A 7785-nucleotide genomic window follows, 5' to 3' on the forward strand; every position below is an offset into this window, starting at 1 on the left:
TTCATTTTAAGGGGGAAAGACTGTAATACCCCGTATTTTATATTGTTTATCGAGTCGAGTAATTGTCTGGTCGTATTGATATCGTAGAATCGAGTTATGCGTAAGCTTGTCAAGACGGGTTTAACTGAATGAGATCACGTAACTAATTCTTTTACCAACCACGCGGACCCATAACATTTACCCACTTACCCAATCACGCTTACCCATGACCCATTTACCTTTTAACCTAAAATTTAACCTAATTCTACCCCAACATCCTAAACCCTACTCCTCCAACCGCCTACCTCTTTACAACGGCCCATATCTCACCTTCACGCATTCGAGAAGAGAGAGAGAGAGCGTGGGCATTGACGGCGCAGCAGGGAAGAGCTTAGGGTGGTTGTCGACGTGGTGAGGCGGCCCTGGTGGTGGTTGTGGTGGCGGAAAAAGGTAAGAGTCAACCCCCTTTCCTCTGTTTTCATCTTTCTGTCGAGTCTTTGGTGGTTGTTCGTGTCTTGTCAGGGCGTTGCTGGTGGTTGTTAGCAGGGTAGGGGTAATGGGTGGTAAGGGGCGAGTGTAGTGGTGGTGTTTAGGGTGGTTGTTGGTGGTGATAATGACGGTAAAAGGGGGGGCGATGAGAGGTGGTAGAAACGGGTTTATGCAGTGATTTCAGGCGAGTGTTAGACGACTAGGTTTGGGGTGGCACCACCGTGGACTCGGGGGAGGTCGAAGTGGTGGTGCCACGGTGTCTGTGTTTGTGGGTTGGCGGTGAGTAGTCAGGTGGTGGTTTGGCAGGGAATAGAGCTTGGTGGCGGTGGTGGTGAGTCGCGTAAAAAGGGGTGTTTGGTGAGGTTTGGCGGTGAACCAGGCCAAATGACGGCCGTGGTTCACCTCGCCGGCGAGGGTCGACCCCAGTGGGGGTGGTTGCTGGTGGCTGGGTTGAAGTGGGTGTTGCGGCTGGTGGTTTTCGTGGTGGGTCAGGTGGTGTTTGAAGGGTGTGGGCACGTGTGAAGGGAGTGGTGTTAGTGACGGGTTGATTTGGTTTTTAAGCGGGTTTTGTCATAAGTCTAAATCGTTAGAATTCGTTAATTCATCGTATTAATTAATTAATTTAGATTCCGAGTGCACTAAAATAATTAAAAGACGGGTTTTGAGTCGGGTGTTGAGTTATTCAAATAATCGATTCGGGTTTTCATTAAAATCGCATATGACGTTTAATCCTTTGATTATCACTTGATTTTAGTTCCGAGTTATTAAAATAAAATAATAATTAATCATAATTAATTATTCTGAGTCGGGTTTGTTAAAAGAGAAAAGTTACTATATCGGGAAGGTTTCCATTTTAAGAAATTCTATTTTTAGTAACTTCTATTTTGGGAACGGGAATAGTTAAGTAATTGGTTATCATTTCATTATCTTTCAGAGGGCAAATTATTATGGAGTATCACTGAGCTTCCGACTAGTTGACTGCAGTTCTGAGGTAGGGAAATACACTTGACTTACCGGTGTTGTTAAATTGTGTTGAGTTGTTGTGTTACATGTGACCGAGCGGTGATCGATGACTTGTGCGTGGTTGTAATTTATGTTATGATTCATATACTGGAGTGTGGTTGACTGAACTGTTCGTGTTGATTATGTTATTTCGTTAGTTCGATAGCTGGCATGATTTCATTCATTGATATACATATCATGTTGCATTGATTACTGTTGAGCATTGCATATGCATTGGAGTTGGAGGATGAGGTGGTGGTGACGATGTTGAGATACGGTGTGATGTTGTGATAAGGCCCAGGCGGGTTCTGCAGGACTTGCCCTGGTGTCCTCCGCTGCGAGCGGGCAGATCGACTACGGTCGATATATATAGTCTACCGGGGATCGGTATGGCTGGGCGTGCCGGGGTTGTGTGTGTGATGAGTTGAGATGGAGATGGAGGTGACGGAGTATCATGCATATCATATTTACTGTTTTATTGTTTTCCCTACTCAACCTCGTGGTTGACCCTGTGTATTCGTGAACACCTGTGATGAACCGTTTTATGGGGAGCAGACTTGACAGGTTTAAAAGATAGGACGGGAGCTTGATGGGCGTGAGACACTGGATCAGAAGACATAGTAGTTAGATCATTATTTAGAAGACCTCCACTTCCATTTATGTAGTTCTTTATAGTTGTTGTAAAAGAAGTTGTAGTAATTAAGTTAAAGGATTTATATAAGTTGCCTTGGAGTTTAATTTGTTATTCACTACCTCGGGAAACCGAGATGGTAACACCGTCATTTATCTGAGGAGTCCTAGTTCAGGCCCTTAAATAAACGGGGGTGTTACATCAAGGGAGTTCACCTCCAAAATTAAAGGATCCGGGAAGCTTCTCAATACCGTGTACCATTGGCGACACAACGATCAACAAAGCCTTATGTGATCTAGGGGCTAGTGTGAGTGTCATGCCGTACTCGGTAAGTAAAAGGTTGGGAATGGGAGAGCTTAAATGTACCAATATCACTCTTCAAATGGCCGATAGATCGACGAAGACACCGCTAGGGATATGGGAAGATGTCCCCGTGCGGGTGGGAAGTTTTTCATCCCGGTGGACTTTGTCATTGTTGATATGGAGGAAGATTCCAACATTCCAATCATCTTAGGAAGACCTTTCCTACACACCGCGGGTGCGGTGATTGATGTGAAACATGGAGAGCTCACTCTAGAAGTGGGAGATGAAAGCATAACTTTTAATCTTGACAAGACCATGAGAGCTCCTCGTTTGCATGAGCCATGTTTCATGATTGATCATTATAGCCGAAAAGATGAAAAGAAGAAATCGGAACTCCAATGGAGGAAGAAAATTGAAGATGCTCCATTCAAAGAGCAAGTGAATTGTGACAAGGAGAGCTTGCAAAGCTCATCAAAATCAACCAAGGAAGAAGATGATGGCCTCATTGGCCAAGAAAAGAAATTGGGAGAGTTGTCTCCATCCAAGCAAGAGATTTTCAATGATCAACTCAATGAAGTTTGTGGTCTTTGGGACGACGAATTTGAAGGGATCTTTAATCCCTACATTGGGCATGCCATCGATCATGATCAACAACAAGAACCACGGTCTATTGAGGACCCCTACCATAACAATGAACAAGCTTTTGACTACTTCTTCAAGGTGTTGAGAAACATCAACAACACCTTGAACATGCCTCCTTGACATCTCATCAAGAATGAGAGTTTGGTGGAGTCCTCCCTAAACCACCACTTGTAAATATTTCTAACTCCCTAACTTACTTTTCAATTTTTATATTGCATTTTTGTCATTTTTGGATTTTATTTACTTTGATCAAAATAATTGTCATGAAAAGAGAGAAGTGAGGGAGGGACTAATGATTTTAATTGATATGTAGTGCATTACCTTAGTGTGGGGATGGCAATTGCCTAGGCTATTCATGCCTTAGTAGTGCCCCCGCAATGAAGAACACAAGATTTGAAAGAAAGAAAGAAAGAATGATAAGGGAATGCGTTGGTGCACGGATGGAACTGAATCCGTGTACACAAGGACCAATCCGAGCGGATTCCTGAGAATCCGCCCCGTCTGCGAGAGGATCCGAGCGTCTGGCGAGAAGACGCCGTCTTGGGCCGAGCTGAAATTGCAAAAATTCTTGATCGTTGAAGAATCCGAGCGGATTTACGGAAAGACGCCCGTCTCACGCAGTCGTCCGTCTTTTGAACAATCCGCCCGTCTTGCGGTGAAGAAAAACAAAGAAAAATCTCTGGACTGGAATCCGCCCGTCCTAAGCGAAATCCGCCCGTCTCATCTCAGAAGAATCCGAGCGGATTCCCCAGAATCCGCCCGTCTCTAGGCGGGATTTTTGAAAATTTGAAGCTGAAGAATCCGAGCGGATTGCGCCTAATCCGCACGGATTGCCCCTGCGTCCTGAAATTGTCGAGTTCTTTAAATACCCACCCCACCTTCATTCATTCATTCATTCATTCATAAACACTACCCACAACATCAAAACCCTCATCCTCTCCATCTCAAAAACAAAAACCCTCAACAAAACCCACCAAAATCAAGTCAAACCATCTTTCAAATAACAAATCAATCACTCCATCTTCATTAACAATCAAAACCAAGCACAAAATCTTCACCTTTGAATTGATTTTTGTTCTCATAAAGGCAAAGCCTTTCACCTTCAAAATCGATTTGGGCATTCTACAAATTGAAGATTTTTGATCTTTTTCTTGGTTAGCTCATCAAATGGCAAGAACAAAGGGAGCAACAAAAGCAAAAGCAAAGGCAACAAAGGCACCAAAGGCTACAACTCTCTCTCAAAGGCAAAAAGCTCTACAAATGAAGAAAGCTTTGGCAATGGTGGTATCAACACCAAGCTTGGAAGTGCAACAACCTCAACAAATTCCTATGGAAGCATCACCCTCTACTCCGGTAATTAATCAACTCTTGCATTACCCGGAGGTAACATTCATTTCCGATTCCTATAGAAATACATTTGTCAAGTTTGCTATGAAACAAATTCAATCCACCAAATTCATATGCCAAGATGCTTTAGAGAAGTTGGGTGTTCTTGAACAAACAAGAGTCTTTTTCAATGCCATGGGTTTAAAGAAATTGTTTGAAATGAAGGAGGTAACATACCCCTCCCTTGTCTTGGAATTCTTAAGTTCTTTAAAAGTGACAAAAGTTGAGAATAGGGAAAATATTGAGTTTCGTCTAGCTAACACTAGTAGACGCATTACCTTTCCGGAATTGGGTGCAATTTTGGGTCTTAGCGATGAACATAAATTCTATAAGCAATATGGGAAGTATGATCCCGAGCCTCTTTGGGAGGCAATCTCCGGGAAGAAATTTGAAGATTTTAAAGCTTGTCGTGCTCTTTTGGTCCATCATCCGGGCATAAGAATATGGCACAAAGTTGTGGGAAATACCATAATTGCTAGGAAAGACACCAATCATTTCACGGGACTCGATTTTATTCTCCTTGAATCAACTTTGAATATTGGAAGAATTCACACCAAGCCTTACAATTCTTTGAGGCTATTGGTTGATAGATGGCTCCATGTAGATAGTGGGAAGAAGGGTCAAACCGTAATTGTTAATGGCGGCCTTGTCACGGTCCTAGCCAAGCACTTTGATCCTAATTTCAATAAGGATAGCAAGTACAAGGCTAAGGATGGTGGCCATCTTATTGATATATCCACCTTGATTAACAAGTTTAAGTGGGTTGCTCACAATCCCCTTGATACCAAGTATGGGTGGCTTACAAGTGAGGCTCGATCATTCACTTTACCCGCAAAGATTTGCCGTCTTAGTGTCCACCGGACCAACTATTTACTTCCCCTATTCGAAGAAGCCGAGTACATCATTCAACAACAAAAGGGTGATCATGAAACCCCCTCCTCTTCCATTGTTATACCACCTTACCCCTATGATTATGAAGAGTTCAAACCGCAAGGAGTTGAAATTGGAAAAGACTATGTAACTCTTCTTATGCAAGCCATGCACAAACAAGCTTATGAAGATCGGAAGAATGCTTATTTGGCTCAATATCCTCCCCTCCTACATCTAGCTAGGCAAGGACTCCTCGATCCATCTTGTCCTTTGCCTAGTTGGGCGGATAAAGAAGCCTTGTTTCCGGGTGCATCTAGGGAAGTGGTGGAAGACAATGAGGTTGTTGGAAATGATGAAGAGATTGATGATAATATTGAGGAAGAAGCAAGTGGAGATGAAGAAGGAGATAGTGAAGATGGTGATGAAGAAAGCAAAGAAGAAAGTGCCAAGGAAAGTGGCAATGTGACCACTTCTCATGAGGGAAGTGATGGTGATAGTAGTATGATGGAAGACTAGCCTTGGAGATTCCTACTCTCCCACGGTTTGTCTATATCTCTTTGTATTTTATTTCATTTTGATCATTGTTGGTTTAGTCCTAGCAACATCAAAGGACTCACACCTCGGTTCCTTTGAGGTGTTCTTTATTGTTCCCATTTTTGTAAAATCCAAAATGACAATCTAGTTTCATGCATAGCATAGTGTGTGCATGAACTCCCCAATGCTTTGACATTAGCAATAGTGTCTTATTTGGTTTGGGGAAGTTAATGCATACGCAACGGGAGGTAATCTAAATTATCCTCTCCGTCATAACAAAAACCATGCATCATGTAGTATAGCTTAGTGTAGAATTGCATTTAGTATAGAAATCATGCATCATCTTTGCATAATTTCCATCATTTTGGCCATTGAGGACAATGCCCATATTAGTGTGGGGATGGGAATTCTAACACTTAAACTTTTATTCAAAAACCATAAAAATTGAAAAATTTCAAAAATCATAAAAATTGAAAAATTGAAAAACCAAAAACAAGTTCATTTCCTTTGTATATATTGTGTTTGTTCATCCTTGTTCACTTTGATTGACTACGCCACATCCGAGACATGAGGATGTTGAAGACCGCATGGTATGATCTTTCCAATCTCCTTTTTCCTCTTTATGTTAATGACTATGTGGCTTTATTTTGATTGATGCGGTAAAAACAATGTGAACTTAGGATTGCATCTAGTTTATTCGGCATACTAGTTGGTAGAATCATATGCATTAGGATGTTTATATGCTAGTTGCATCATGGCATGTAGTTGCATGTTAGAAAAATTTTGCGAAACCGTCTACTTGGGAAGCTTGACAAGTGTATATAGGCCCTAGTAGATGCTTTTTATTCTTAAGACTTTGCTTGTTAGAATACTTGTAAAACACCCTAGGATGTGTCATGCTAGTATCCTTTGACCCATGGTTTAAGGCCTAGTCAAGAGTACCTTGTGGTGTGATAACTCCTTGGCTACCGTTTATTCCAAGGTGACCCTTGAAACCATGCATACTTCTATCATTCATCCATGTTCTACCATATTTTTGTCATCAAAGGGAATGGGCACAAAAAGAAATCAATTTGAGTTCAAAGAAATGAAAAGTGAAAGAAAGTTTGCAAAAATGCATCAAATGAAAAGAGGAGCAAAAATAGACTCCTAAAGCTTCAAATACAAGGCACCCTCGTTACTAATTGGGGTGACTTTGAAAATGTTCAAAAGAAATGCAAAAAGTTGTCAAGTATTGAAATGCCAAAAATCAAAAAGAATGGCAAAGAAAGTGTTCTCAAAAAGTCAAATGCCAAAGAAATTTGGGGGGAAAACAAAAATGAAAGCAAACTCCCAAAATGAAACTCAAATATCTATCGATCCCTTTATCCATCGTATCCATTTTTGTGCATGGTAGAGAGGGGACGACCCTTCTTCTTGTCTAGGCAAGAGGGGGAATTCCGCGATCCTCCAGTGTTTCTAACACCATAGGGAGTCTACTCTTGACAAAAGCATTTAACGATTGAGGACAAAGGTACCCTAGCTTAACACATTTTGGAGGTGATTTATTGGTATCCTTCTAGGCTTAGTAGTTTGAACAAATTGCATCTATGAAGGATTGTGTACCCTTGAATTGCTTCCCTTTTAGATAATTTCCGCCACTTAGATGAGGAAAGTGGCTATTCTTTTTGTAGATGCATCCATTATGTGTTTTTGTGTGCTTAATGTTTGGATGTGTCGCCATTTTGGCAAGACCCACCTTGCCTTGCAAGAAGGCATCCTACCTCATGGTTGTCTTGTTGTGAGTTGAAGGGGCGGAGTGAGACCCGCTAATTGTCTCATATCGGCTATTATTATTAGGTTAGGTTAGTATTGGTCCTAGTCTTTGTCACCTCTTTGCTCGGGACGAGCAAAGGTTCGGTTTGGGGATATTTGATGTGACCATAATTGGCGCATATTTAGCCCCCGAA

The sequence above is a fragment of the Silene latifolia genome, unplaced genomic scaffold (assembly GCF_048544455.1).
Source record: "Silene latifolia isolate original U9 population unplaced genomic scaffold, ASM4854445v1 scaffold_124, whole genome shotgun sequence".
Taxonomy (NCBI): Eukaryota; Viridiplantae; Streptophyta; class Magnoliopsida; order Caryophyllales; family Caryophyllaceae; genus Silene; species Silene latifolia.